At 34.3% G+C, this 16,077-nt stretch overlaps 1 protein-coding gene across 1 annotated transcript in view; it reads right to left on the bottom strand.

Moving 5' to 3' along the window:
- The window catches only part of LOC144971814 (uncharacterized), an 81,088-nt gene that overhangs the window by 4,057 nt on the left and 60,954 nt on the right, over nt 1–16,077 (bottom strand). The gene's annotated exons all lie outside the window — the stretch shown is intronic.

Raw genomic sequence — 16,077 nt, 5'->3', positions numbered from 1 at the left:
GTAATAATTTGAGTATGTACCTCTTGGCTGGGACAACCTTTTTCTGTCTTCCCCTTCCATGTGCCTTACTGTCCCTGAATGAGATTACTTGGTCCTACCCTAGTCATGGCTGGTATCTTTATAGACGGAAAGCCTCAAATGTAAAAATCTTTTGTTATGACACCTTTTAATTTTCTAGAAAATTAATTCTCCTTTTTGTGTTAGTTATGCAAACTTATTTTCATAGCATTTGAGTTTATTTTACCCTAACTTGGCATCACTCCTGTGATTTTGTCTGGATGGGACTTGGTAGTCTTAAATGAATTGATGGAAAAAAAAAAATTCCACTGATACTGATATATAAAAGAACTTTATTATTTTTTTTACTTGGGGTTGTTCTTTATATCTGCCCTCTGCTGTTCTCTTGATCCTAATTTGAAGTGGTGTCTTTAGTTTTACTTCTTTCTTGTTTATTAGTGCAAATCTACCATGGCTTGACTTTTCCATCATTTCCCATTTTTACTAGTGTTGCAAGCACTGTAGAACTCTGCAGTAAGCAGAGATCCCCTCCACCATCAAGGGGTTCTGCTATTCATTTTGGCTATGCCTTCGATGGCTTCATCATTTTAATCCTTTTGATTTTGATATGGCTTTTGTGCTTTTCGTGGTGGATGAATTGCCCTTAGGGAAGGAAATGTTGGCTGCTTTTTGGGCTGATGTAGTCCTCACCTTGCTATCTCTCCTATCCCCTGTATCATTTGTCCTTTCCATGTGGCTTGTGTCCTTGCTTCGGTGAGGGACTATTTGGTTTTACTCTAGGTTCTTAGGTACCACAATAGACATCATTTTTGTGGCAGAAAAAATAAAAATGGGCATTTAAGGTTCAAAAATGCCCTTTTAAAACTTTACAGCAGCTAAAAATCCCGACATATCATTGATATGAATTTTGAACCGAGTCTATTTAAAAGACAAACATCTTATCTCTATTTCTACCAATTTGGAAAAGGCTCTTTACTCACATTCTCTCACCGTACTCTGAGTACCTGGCCGATAACAGCGTTGTCTTTGTCCGAAAAATTGTAATATCGCCTAACAGGCGTCATGTCCCATCCGAGCAGGGACATTTAGTGGATATTGCGCTATATAAAGCTCAATTTAAAAACTTTTTACTATCCCACTTTCTTCCTGATATAACTGTAAAACCCTTAAAAACACCCAACTTTTTCAGTTTATTGTCATAAAGTTTCTATTGATGAGGTGAATACAAATATCCCTAGTGGGCAGAGGGGTACATACTGTGTCTTCTATCCCCTTATAACTGTTTTCCAACATGCTTTCTGTCTTTGTCTTGGAATGAGATTACTTGGTTTTGTCCTGGCCCTGGCCAGGGTCCTAGCTGGGAGGGAAACAGTCAAATGCATAGTTATTGTGTTGGGAGATGATATTTTTTTCCTTGTAAATCATCTCTCTGTTATGTATTACTATATTTGTTATTTTCAATGTATAATGTTAGCATTTGAGTGTATTCCTCTTGGTTGGATTTTGTGCTTGTGTCCGGATGAGACTTAGAGGTGATCTCAAACTATGTACATTGGTGGTGTGCTCTTGGAATCTACATCTGATCCCGATTTGTCCCCAGTTCCCCTATGTCTTACTTTTTCTTGTGTGCTTTAATTGTAATTCTAGAACTTTTTACTATCCCATTTTCTTCCTTTTTACTGGCGCTGATATAACCTAAATGTGTTGCAAGTGCCGTAAAACCCTTAAAAACAAAAAAAAAAACAAAAACAAATATCCCACAGCCATTCTGTACAAATAACATTTTAAAAAAAGGAACGACACTTCATAAATCCCAATTTTTCTCTTTATTCGCATATTCAACATTTTGGGGTAATTCCACACCTATCATGACAAGCATGCAAAAACGAGAATGAAACAATCAGGAACTATAATTAACGTCTGAAATGAACACAACAGCAATCTTTGTAGACTATGACATGAGACCAATAGGTCTAGGCGGGGATCCCGGGGTGCAGTCTCGCGATTTGAGTAAGCAGTAAGTATCTTCTCCTATTCTACTTTATTGTTTCTTGACATGGTCATGGACTGTTCCCCAGTTTAGGTTGTATAATTTGGCAGCACTTATGTAGCCCATCCCTCCAGATGTAACGTAATCGACCGCTTTCACCATATCTGCATGGTCATACGACACCGTCTTTTCTTGTAATTCATCACCATGATTAGCCAATCTCTATAGAAAAAGGAGAAAAACATGAACAGAAATCCCTTCTAAATCCAACTCTAAAGCATGGGCATACATAAGAAACATCATGTGGGCTCACAATAAGGCTTATTATTCAAACAGGATTAATAGGCTACACTTCCAAGACTTTTGGATGATGTGCTTTTCTAAGAAAAACAATACATGTAGTAAACTATGTCGGGGCAATTCCACACCTGCTTGGTGTGGAATTGCTCCAATACAAAATAATAAATAAATAGAAAACATGGATAAGGAAATAACTATTTACTTGAAATGATAGCTGGGGCCTTTCTTTGTAAAATAAAACCATTGACATAGGATTTTAATTAAATATTTCCACACAAAAAAGACAAATTCGAAACCCTGACATTTATGAATCTAAAATAGGCACAGCAACTTACTTAAGACATCAAGAAGAGGTTGGGAGGAAATTTTTAGATATCCGATGAATGATTAAGCATTTCTAGCTTGAGCTTCAAAGTTGAAGAAAATTTAACAACATTTTGCAATATTTGAAAACAATGGGCTTGAAAAATTGTCAGAATTCACCAGTAGTAAAAGTGGCTGCTTTTTGTGTTCAAACAGGAAATAGAAATCTTGTTTACAGACGAAGGCAACTCAAGTGCTTCTCTGTTATCTGTTAAGCTTGAGAATGTGTTAATTTAAAATAAAATCTTGTTTTAGAATTTTACTTTTTTTTTCAGTTTTGATTTTAGTGAGATTTGCGATACCTCAATTCGTACAATACTTGCCTCTCAAGCAAAGGGACGTTAATCATAAATAATCGGGTGGCTAGGTCTTTAGGGTGTGTGTGGCGGAAAGTACTTTATTTCAAACTAGCGTCCTATCTAAAGGGTAGCAGTTCATTCAGTAACACAGAAATCAGGATACAGTCACGCGTTATAGACCTTAAAGGGCTAAAATACTTTGGGGTGGTAGGGGATTGAGGGCACAAACACACCTGCTGGGCACAAGCGCATGATCCCGTATGAGAGGAAAGCACTCGACTACCAACGTATATATTGATACCCTCCTAATAACATACAAAGAGACGATTTACAGTGGAAAAATCATCTCCCAGTATAGGAATAATACATTTTCTTGAACCCTTTCGGTTAAGGATCCCAGAGAGGGCCAAGGCAAAACCAAGCAATATAATTACCAGACAAGTCTATAATAAAGTAGAATGCAAGTGAAAACAGACATTAAATGGGCACTAAAGTTATAAAAGGCAAATAGAAATGTTAAGCATTTTGATATGGGTGAATTTTCTTAGGACAATGCCATGTTCATTCAACAAGACAACAATTCAAAATCCCTGAATTTCAGAAAACAATGATAGCAAATGCATTTTTTAACCTTTTTTGAAAAACAAAGATACTTATTTTCTCTACATATGCATTCTTACTGGGTACTAAAATTTTAAAATACAATATCAAATAACTGATTGGTGACTGACAAAATTATTATTTAAATAATGATGGATGTGAAATAAAAAGAAAACTGTTTTTAAAAACGCATTATTATTATTATTATTATTATTATTATTATTATTATTATTATTATTATTATTATTATTATTATTATTATTATTATTATTATTATTATTATTATTATTATTATTATTGTCATTATAATAAGTGCATCACTACGCAGAAATAGCTACTAAAACTTTCGCATGATTGTTAATAAATTTAAAATGACATTCCTATCAAACCTAACAGATTTGATATATAGCATAACATAAAGCCATAAAAGAGCGTATAAACATTGCAAAATTAAAAGGGTATTAGAATATATTTTTAGAATGATATGTCAATCGGAGATCTATGTTATGTTTAAAATTTTGATAGATTGATTTTTTTATCTGTTACACATTGCCAAAAACAGAAGGGTTCATCTTTAAGCAGTAAGCATTGACATCGACAGAAAAAATATACTCAAACAAATCAATATTAAATAAATGAATTATTCTGCTTTTAAAAAGCTGTTATATTTACATGAATAGTATAATGTATAAAATGAATTTACAATTAAACTCTACTGAAACCCAACATATGATATGATTACAAATCATTAAACAATAAAACTTAGAGACAATGAATGATACACGATTAAGAGATCAAAATAGGGTAAAGTGTATGTATTGTAAACATTTAATTTCAGTTAACGGTTAAAATAATGTATTAGAAAGCCAAGTCATTTGAAAAAATGTCCTGAGATAGGATTAAAAAGATTTAATAGACTTAATTTGCACAGATCTTAATTATGTGAATAAAATATTTAGATTGAGAAAATACAGACAAAAAAGATTGGGCTTTTAACTCTAATTCATGGTGAATGAAATACTTTTAAAGTGCTTGTGTATATTATAATCAAGGCTTGACAAGGCGTTGGAAATAGTCAGGAAATAAAGAAACATGAAAGGAGGAAATGAAAGAGGCAATGGTGATAAAAGTCACCATTGATGGTGAAAGAGGCAATGGTGATAAGGTGACATGTTGTCTTTGTTTTTATAGATATAAGGCAACGGCTCTCATTGAGAACTTAATATATTTGTGAAGGGGGTGATCGCCATCCTTCATAACTTTCTCTATTTTACTTCGACAAAATCTCTTGAACAGTTCTTCCATAATGGAAATTGGGTGAGTATATATATATATATATCATAACGTCAAAGAACACTAATGATAAAAAATATGAGCACTCACACACAGACACACACACATATATATATATATATATATATATATATATTAATATATATATATATATATATATATATATATATATATATATAAATATATATATATAACGTAGCTCTAAAACTATTTGACTATGTAGTTATAAATCTTATGAACTGTCCCAATGTAATACACACACACACACACACACACATATATATATATATATATATATATATATATATATATATATATATATATATATATATATATATAAATATATATATATAACGTAGCTCTAAAACTATTTGACTATGTAGTTATAAATCTTATGAACTGTCCCAATGTAATACACACACACACACACACACATATATATATATATATATATATATATATATATATATATATATATATATATATATATATATATATATATATATGTGTGTGTGTGTGTGTGTGTGTGTGTATTACATTGGGACAGTTCATAAGATTTATAACTACATAGTCAAATAGTTTTAGAGCTACGTTATATATATATATTTATATATATATATATATATATATATATATATATATATATATATATATATATAATATATATATGTGTGTGTGTGTCTGTGTGTGAGTGCTCATATTTTTTATCATTAGTGTTCTTTGACGTTATGATACGTAACATCGAGTTTGTAAATATATATATATATATGTCCAGACCTGCCCACTACTACGATAAATAGGTAGAAATACGAAGTGTTGGCTGTAGCTATAGAACTGCAGTCGCCTCTTTGACTCAATAAATATTATTGAAAAGGAAAGTTTAGTCCTTAGAACCTATATTCAGGACTTTGAACCATTTTTGGATCATGCAAAAGGCAAATTATTGATTTCTAAAGCTGTCTAAAGCGGATTTTAAAAAAAAAATTGTTTTCCCCTTGGAAACTACGATTTTTTAAAATTTTAAGTAGGCAGCTCTGTACTATGTCTATATTGTCATATTAATCTATAAATCTTGCCATATTACTATGCCTGTGACACATGAATAAAAATAAACATTTAAAAAAAGTATATTTCCCTTTTTCATCTTATATAGGGGAAGTTTGTATTAAGGGTCTACCCCAAGGGAAGACTGGAATATCTTAGGTGACAGCTGCAGTGCAACACCGTAAACTGAGCTATGGTGAGGTGACTTGTTCAAAGCCTCGCAGCTTCAGGTACGAAGCAAAGACCGTACCGCTGAATCACGCTGCCTCCACGCTTATAGAAGGATCGAAATTGACGGTCTCAGCTCTTTGTTATTGTTTTTTTTGACAGCCATTTTAATGACTAGTTCCTGGATGGGGTTCCCGACCTCCCATAGTGGGCATATAGGTACTTTCTGTATTTTCTACACCCTTAAACCTGTTTTCCAATTGCTTTCTGTCGTTGTCTAAGAATGAGATTACTTCGTTTTGTCCTGACCCTGGCCGGAGTCCTTGGCTGGGAGGGAAACAGTCGTGTGTATAATTATATGTTTTTGTAAATCATCTCTCTGTTATGCACTGTTTCCATATGATATATGAATTGTAATCATTTGAGTGTGTTCCCTTTAGTGGGGGCCTGTTCTGGTGTTTGGATGAGCCTTTTAGGTGATCTCAAACTAAGTACACTGATAGTGTGCTCTTGGAATCTACATATGTTTCCTATTTGAACCAATTTTCCTTTGTCTTATTTTTTTAGGGTGCTTTAATTGTGCTTCTAAAACTTTGAAGTCTACTTTCCCATTTTCTTCCTTTTTGCTGGCACTGTCACTGATATGGCCTTAATTATTGTAAGTGCCGTAAAGACATTTAAAAAAAAACAAAAAACAAAAACAATAACAAACAATGACAAGTTCTGACTAAATGATATCAGTCAGACTATAAACGTTTAAGGTTACACATAAGCTTGTGTATTGGTATGTTATATCCGACTAGCTGATGTGTGTATTTTCCCTAAACGCATGACATCAATATGATTAATTATAGTTTGGAATAACCAATCCTACTCTCTGGCCATCAATGAGTGTCTTTCCTGTCCTACTTGGTATGAATTGCCGGTGGTGCAAAAGAAAAAATAATAATTTGTCAATCGAACGTTTTATGCCTTTTAAACAAAATTAATTTTGCTATTGTTATTTATTTTTGCTCCTATTTCCTCTTTGTTTCGATTCTTGCCCTCTCCGGCCCCCCACAATAGAAATGCCCCACCTGATATCTCAGATAGAATATTCTTAAATTTCTGTGACACACACACACACACACACACACACACACACACACGCGCGCGCGCGCACTGAGAACCCACTACAGCATGCCACCTTATAATAATACTAATCACCGCCAAATTAATAATTAATAACAAACACACCGGAACAGGAAATAGGGACGCAAATATAAACAATGAACTATGGATCTGTCGACAGCCAGGGAGGTGCGACCATCACTGAAACGGTCCTTACAAAATATAATGTCAGTGTCCTTATTCATATATATATATATATATATATATATATATATATATATATATATATATATATATATATATATATATATATATATATATATATATATATATATATATATATATACATTTCTATTTTTAAATTTTATGCATCAGTTTGATAAGAAGAGATAAGGTAACAGCATGTCAATGATCGGATATCGAACATGGATTATTATATTTTAAGCAGACGTAAATATGATGTCATTCTGTTTTTGATAATATAAAAGAGCTTATTCTCCGTTTTAAGTTTACCCCCCCCCCCCCACCCCCCTTCTCTCTCTCCGGGACATCGAAAATGTGGCCATATCTGTGACCAATGGCCTTAAACTGGTATAAAATCTAGAGAGACTAGATGAATGAAATTATATATATAACAACATTAATGTTTAAGTAAACGCATTCATTGTGAAGAATGAGTCTAATTTCCTAAAGTTTAAAAATATTTTATAAGTCTGATGTTTTTGACTTTAAACTGAGTTTTTTTTTCCATCTTGTTAATTTCGACATATCACCCGATGGACGTGCTGAGTCACAATTTTTCTTTAATTCTTATGTTATCGTCGCATCATGCATGAAGGCTTTAATTTGTCTTAAAGTTAAAGTGTGTTGACGTCAAGGGATTATGTGCCAGGTGAAAACAGTCTTTGGTAGTAGGAATTAGACGGTGTTTGTAATCTCGTATTTATCGGCCGTCTGCGTTTGGAACAAAATGAATTGAAATTTGCAAAGATATTTCAATTTTGTAACTGTAATCTTATCTTTCATGATTATTCACGCAATTTTCACCTTTTTTATTTTATTAATCTAGTATTTCAATGCACCGACTGTGTTAGGATATTGATAGAGATCAACCTTCACTATTAACAAGTTTAACATCTAGGGAAAAAATGATTGTTATTTCTAAAATATTTCACTTACCTGAAGGTGGTTTAATGATATGAATCCACAGTATTATTTATTTATCTAAGTACTAAATGTACCTCATTCCACTCAAGGTTGAAAGTAATACTCTCACTTCAAAATTAAGGGATCTAGACCGCAAGTACGTATTCTAAATTTTAAAGTGACAATTAGAAAGCAGGCACTGGTGCAAGATAAAGAACAAGGCAGACTTTTTTGCTCTTGTATCTTTCTTTCTGTACTGTCGAGCACTGTTTCATACACACTTTTAAGGATATTTATTCTAAATGTTAGTCTCGTTTTTAAAACAATCCAAAAGTTCTTTAACTTAAATACATTATCGCATGTCATATAATGTTACTGAATAATAAATAAGTCTAAATTTATCTAAAATTAAACCACATTTATTAATTTATTAATAAACGCATAGATGCAAATCACAGCCGAGGATATAAATCTATTATAGAGATGTTCTAAAAATTCACATATATAAATCAAAATATTAACTTTCTCAAAATACAATCAATATCTTATTTCTTGCCAATATGACATCAAAATAAATTATTGTAAATACAGGAGTGAATAAAAAAATATATCACTGTGAAAGATGACTGCATATTTGTTTAAAACACACCCTCACATACTAGAAGAGCACCGATGAAAGGTCGACACGCACGTCCCTCTTTCCCATCGCTGCTCACAGCGTGAATAGAGGGATGCTTGAGGACGTGAGATGGGACGGCTGGACAAGCGGAAGGATGATGAGGGAAGCGGGGGAAGAGGATGTGGGAGCTCAGATAGAGGTTTATAAAGTTGAAGTGTACGAGCACATGACTTATAATTTAATGTTTTCACTCGTCGAGTTGGTTCCATGGTTTAAGCCCCTCACTTTAAACCCAAATCATTTGCTCGGAGATTGCGCAAATATCAACATTCAACAATCAACAAACACTCCTACCCACAGCGGCGTGGCATGCTTACAGTATAAAGCGGTGCCAGACGAAAATGTCTTACACATGCTACATTTGTAAATATAAAAGAAAGAAAATAAAACCTTACATACTAGTAAAGTAAATTTGCATGGTGATGTTTCTATCCCTGCAAATCTTTTCAATAGTTTGTTTATAGAAATCACGAACGAATATATTGATTGGAGTTTGGACACTGAGGGAAATGGCTAAAGGGACACATGCAGACATTGAATGTCAATCGAACAAAGGGTAATTTCAAAACTTACAAAGCGTAAGAATGTAAACAGCCCATGGCCTATTCAAAGAGTACTGTAGTTACGTCATGAAACAGCCCCATTCCACTTCGGAAATCAAACATGACACCATACAAGATCTCTCTCTCTCTCTCTCTCTCTCTCTCTCTCTCTCTCTCTCTCTCTCTCTCTCTCTCTCTCTCTCTATCTATCTATCTATCTATCTATCTATCTATCTACCTATCTGTGTGTGTGTGTGTGTGTGAGAGAGAGAGAGATGAACGCGCGCGCGCGCGCGCACACACACACACACACACACAAAGTCAAACACGCATATTCACGCGATCATGCATTTAGCATATAGCATCACTATCAAGAAATGTTTGACTTAACTCGTTCACATTCCTTCATATCAATTTTTGCAGCAATAATAATAATAATAATGATGGTGATGATGATGATGATGATGATGATAATAATAATGATAATAAAATAATAATAATAATAATAATAATAATAATAATAATAATAATAATAATAATAATAATAATAATAATAATAATAATAATAATAATAATAAATTAATATATACAATAATCACGACAGAGAGAGAGAGAGAGAGAGAGAGAGAGAAACAAATGAACTTCTTATATAATCGTGATTTCGATAATAATAAAGATGGTCGAAGTTACCATACTATGACTATGACGTAAATGACCAACATTAGCTATAATTCCCCAGTCCAACAGAGTTGGAGCAAAAATTTCTCGGCACCTGAGGCGGATTTTTTCTCGTATGTGAAGATAGTAAAAATTCGAGCCATTTTCTCAGGTATTTAATCTGGCAGCACTATAGTAATAGCCTTAAATGGAGCCAGCAAATATCCGCTCATTGCAATCGTTTGAGTGGGGAAATCCAGTCAATCGCTCAGCCATGGTACACAGTCGCTGACAGTCATCAACGGACTGTGTGAATCGGGAGAAAAGCGTGGATAGAAGGCGTTGTGACAGAAAGGGAGTCTGTTTCGCACTGTTGATAAAAGGCGATATATACCATTTCTCAGTTTTATATATTTTTAAAAATGCTGTTATCCATTTTTAAAACATGGATGTGATGCCAGGCACCATTTGAACCAATAGAGCCACGCCCCTGCCTACCCACCCACCCACCCACCCACCCACACACACACACACACACATATATGTATATATATATATATATATATATATATATATATATATACATATATATATATATATATATATATATATATATATATATATATATATATATATATATATATATATATATATATATATATATATCAAGGAATTTACCCAATGGAAACCGTACGGTGCTCTTATTGGCTAACCAACCAGCGGCCTCGATGAGAATAATATCCGCCATTGAGACGTTGGCTGGGAATCGCGTTACTATAGTAAACAAGCGCTGATCGGCCGTTCATGAAATCTAAGAAAATAACTTCCTGATCGCTCGTTGAACTCAAAATTATTCAAAACGATGTTTCTAAAATGATATAAAAGGGACTTCTTAAGGTTTTCTTCACGGTCAAAACCACACAACATTCTATTAATGATTACGTCCGAGGCAAAAAGGAATATTGACAGGTCGACCGAGAGTTGAACTCGTGAGACGACAAACATCAATGCGAAGTGTAGCGAGAGTCAAGCTATTGTTTGTGTTGTCCTGTTCTATATAGAGAAAGGGATAAATAGTATAGCCTCGTGTGTGAGTGGTTGCGTGTCATAGTCATGCTTTTAAATTGTTTCTGTTGTTTATGTGTGTAGTGATGACTCTCTCACACTCAATTTCAATGCCGAAAGAGGAATTCCCGCACACAAGAAAGGGGAATTAGGGTGGTATTTGGCATACATATTGTATAGTATCTAGTTCTAAATAGATAACTGATTAGAATTATATTATGATATATAAAATATAAACACAATGCCAAATACAATTCCAAAGTTTCCTTATTTCAAATGAAGTAAAGCTCCAAAACCTAATGGTAGTGATTACAGTACTGGTGTTAGTGAGGTGATGTGGTGGTGGTGATGATTGTAGTTGTAGTAGTAGTGGTAGTGATGATGATGTGGTGGTGGTTGTAGTTGTAGTAGTAGTGGTAATGGTGATGATATGGTGGTAGTGGTGGTTGCAGTAGTAGTGGTAGTGATGACGATGTGGTTGTGGTGGTTGTAGTAGTAGTGGTAATGGTAATGATATGGTGGTAGTGGTGGTTGTAGTAGTAGTGGTAATGGTAATGATATGGTGGTGGTTGTAGTAGTAGTGGTCGTGATGACGATGTGGTTGTGGTGGTTGTAGTAGTAGTGGTAGTGATGATTATGTGCTGGTGGTGGTGCAGTAGTGGTAGTGATAATGATGTGGTGCTGGTGGTTGTGGTAGTAGTGGTAGTGATGCTATTGTGGTGGTGGTTGTAGTAGTTGAGGTAGTGATGATGTTGTGGTGGTTGTAGTAGTAGTGGTGGTGGTGTTGTGGTAGTAGTGGTAATGATGATGATATGGTGGTGGTGGTTGCAGTAGTAGTGGTAGTGATGACGATGTGGTTGTGGTGATTGTAGTAGTAGTGGTAGTGATGATGATGTGCTGGTGGTGGTGTAGTAGTCGTGGTAGTGATAATGATGTGGGGCTGGTGGTTGTAGGAGTAGTGTTAGTGATGATATTGTGGTGGTGGTTGTAGTAGTAGATGATGTGGTGGTTGGAAAACACATTACAGGTTATTATAATACATGATTACACACATTCTCTAACTTCATTTTTTTACAGCTTCATGGTGCCATAAATATACGCAACAGTTCTGAAACATTTTATTGTGGATTTTGATATTGTTTGTTGTTTTTCTTGTGTCGTTATGTTGACATAGAGACCGAATGAATGGTAATGACTACATTCTCAGCCAACAATAAAATGGCGCTGAATGCTTTCATTGGTGGACACTTTTTAGGCTTCGTACGTATTCTCGTTCGTTTAATTCTATGATATATATATATATATATATATATATATATATATATATATATATATATATATATATATATATATATATATATATATATATATATATATATATAATAGATGTCATGCTTTGAACGTTTAATGTTTTTTTTTTCTTCTTTTCTTTCTGTTGTTATTTGATTTTTTGAATTGAATAATTTGAAAATACAAATCAGCATTGTATTGTCCTTATCGATATTTGAAGGACCAGTTTTCTGGCCAAATTTTTGAATTCATGGTTTTTTCAGTTTTACTGGTTAACACAATGAATATTAAAGGAAAAAAAGATGTCTTATGCAAATTATCAGTAGATGTATACACCATCATATCGTGTCCCTATCATAGCATGTTACTATACACATAATGCTACTCATAAGATTAATGCATGGCATGGAACGAAATCCACCAAGACATTCCTGGGGTCGACAAAATAAAATTACTTCTGACCACTATATTATTATACTATAACAGCGCAGTATCCACTAAGCACGCTCTAACTCTAAGGGCTTTATAATGGGTCCCTTGCCAACAGCAACAAGTAGGACGATATATAACGTCGGTTAGGCATTAATACAATTATTTCGGACAGAAACAACGTTGTTAAGAGCCATGTACTCATTGTACACCTGAGTACGGTGAGAGAATGTGAGTAGAGAGCTTTTCTAAGGATTCAACTATACGCCGCTCAGAGTAGGAATCGAGCCCTGTGCCTTCCAATCTGAAGACCACCTAGCCAACCATCCAAAACTAATAATGATAGGACCACACAACAATAACAGTGAGATGATTAACAATGGAATAAAATATCTCTTTAAAAGGGTACTATACATTTGACAGTCTCCCTCCCAGCTAAAGATTACGGACATAACCAGGGAAAAAACACCAAGCAACCTCAATCCAGAAAAAGGGTTTCATGGCGCTTGCAAAACATTTAGGTTATATCAGTTATCAGCGCCAGTAATAAAAAAAAAAAAAAGGAAAGAAATGGGATAGTGAAAAAATTAAAGTATCCAAGAAATTCCAAAAGCATACCATCAATGTACCTAAAAGTCTCATTCAAATGTTTAAAAGATATTTTCAACACAAAAATGTAACGATCAGTCCATAAAAGAGAGAGGATTTACAATGAAAATCCTTGCATACTTTTGACTATTTCCCTCTAAACCCATTCCAAGACAAAGGCAAGGACAGAAAGCAACTCATAAAACATATATGTATAGGGGATAGAAGACACAGCAAGTGACCTCCCGGTCACCATGAGAGAGCAACATGGAAAGGGAAAGAGATAAGAGATAAAAGACACAGTGAGTGACCTCTCTTTCCACCATGGGAGGTCAGAAGACCCCATCCGGGGAAAAATAAAGAAATAGGAAAGATGAGAACGGACGTGGAACACAACAGTCAGCTGGAGAAGCACAATTCTCCCCCCCCCCCCTTTCCCCATCCTAAAGAATTCAAGAATGAAAAATTGAACACGTGAATCTTTAAATTCAAATCTAAGAAAACAATGTTGAGTTCTCAATTTTAATACAGCATCCATACTCATGTACATCAATAGTATGAAAAAATGGCAACAATAAACGAAGGCAAATTAAAAAGTTGACAAAGGTTCCTCAAGACGACTTTTAAAATGTCAACGCTGGTATGGAGAAATGTATTAAGATCAAATATAGGATCCCTTTGAATCCATAAAATCTCAATAGAGAGTGGTTTGTAATAAGATTGACATATCAAAATATTGGAAACCAGTACTTAGTTTGATTTCCTCTCTTTTTAATTTTGTCTTCAGAGGTTAGGTGAGAAATACGTATTCAATTTTAGTTGAATAAAAATGTATTTATACCCCAGTGCTTCAGCCAAGAAAATATTCAACTTTTAATTCATACAACATGTTTGGTAATAATTGTTTTTTGTTCATTTATTATTTACGGCATCAACATTTTTATATCTATTAATGTTTTGAGTTGACAAGTCACCGATTTGTGTCATAACATGACCAAAAAAAGAATATAAATACAGATATAATGTTGAAAAGTTCTAACATATTCATAGTCGACAACTCAGAGTCCAGTAGCTGCATTTAGCTAGAGCTTCAGATTCAATAATTGTTTTTTGATTTTAAGGGTTGTACGGCGCTTGCAACAGATTCAATAAAGATCCGGATAAGAATCCTCATTTTGCTATTATTTAAAAAGCCATACCTATGTTTATCAAGCCATAAGTGGGTAGCTAAGTCATATTCAAATTGGCAAAAAGTACATTGTAATATGATCCACACATAGCAAGCAAACTATTCTCACCAAAATACAGGAAAACCTGCAGAAACGGGAATTAATTTGGATTCCAAAGGCGATTCACGTTTCAAATTAGGGAATAAATTAAAATTGAGTTCTTTTACTCAGAGACGCCAACTTTAAATTTGGCTCACAGGAGTTTCAGCCACGACTCATAGGAATTTCAATGCCGAAAGAGGAATTTCCGCGCACAAAAAAAAAAGGAATTCGAATGGTATTTGGCATTGTGTTTACATATTGTATAGTTCTAAATAGATAACTGATTAGAATTATATTATGATACATAAACACATTGCAAATTACAATCCCGCAAAGTTTCCTTATTTCAAATGAAGTAAAGCGTCAAAACCTAATGGTAGAGATTGTAGTACTGATGGTAGTGAGGATGATGTGGTGTTGGTGGTTGTAGTAATAGTGGTAGAGATGATGAAGATGTGATAGTGGTTGATGTTGTAGATGTAGTGGTAGTGATGATGATATGGTGGTGGTGGTATAGTGGTTGTAGTAGTTGTGGTCGTGATGATAATGATGTGGTGGTGGTTGTAGTAGTGGTGGTAGTGATGTTGATGTGGTGGTGATGGTGGTTGTAGTACAAATGGTAGTGATGATGATATGGTGGTGGTGGTATAGTGGTTGTAGTAGTTGTGGTCGTGATGATAATGATGTGGTGGTGGTTGTAGTAGTGGTGGTAGTGATGTTGATGTGGTGGTGATGGTGGTTGTAGTACAAATGGTAGTGATGATGATGTGGTAGTGGTGGTTGTAGTAGTAGTCGTGGTAGTGATGATAATGTGGTGGTGGTGGTTGTAGTAGTAGTGGTAGTGATGATGATGATGATTATGCTGATGCTGTAGTGGTTGTTGTTATAGCAGTAGTAGTAGTAGTGGTAGTAGTAGTAGTAGCAGTAGTAGTAGTAGTAGTAGTAGTAGTAGTAGTAGTAGTAGTAGTAGTAGTAGTCGTAGTAGTCGTAGTAGTAGTAGTAGTAGTAGTAGTAGTAGTAGTAGTAGTAGTAGTAGTAGTAGTAGTGGTGATGATGATGATGTGGTGGTTGTAGTAGCAGTGGTAGTGATGATGATGATGTGGTGGTTGTGGTAGTAGTAGTGGTGGTAGTCATGATGTGGTGGTGGTGGTTGTAGTAGTATTAGTGGTAGTGATGATGTGGTGGTGGTGGTGGTTGTAGTAGTAGTGGTAGTGATGATGTGGTG

This window comes from Berghia stephanieae, chromosome 4 (genome assembly GCF_034508935.2).
Source record: "Berghia stephanieae isolate SIO BIC M18660-M18661 chromosome 4, UCSD_Bste_1.3, whole genome shotgun sequence".
Taxonomy (NCBI): domain Eukaryota; kingdom Metazoa; phylum Mollusca; class Gastropoda; order Nudibranchia; family Aeolidiidae; genus Berghia; species Berghia stephanieae.
This window is presented reverse-complemented; position numbering and strand designations above follow the sequence as displayed.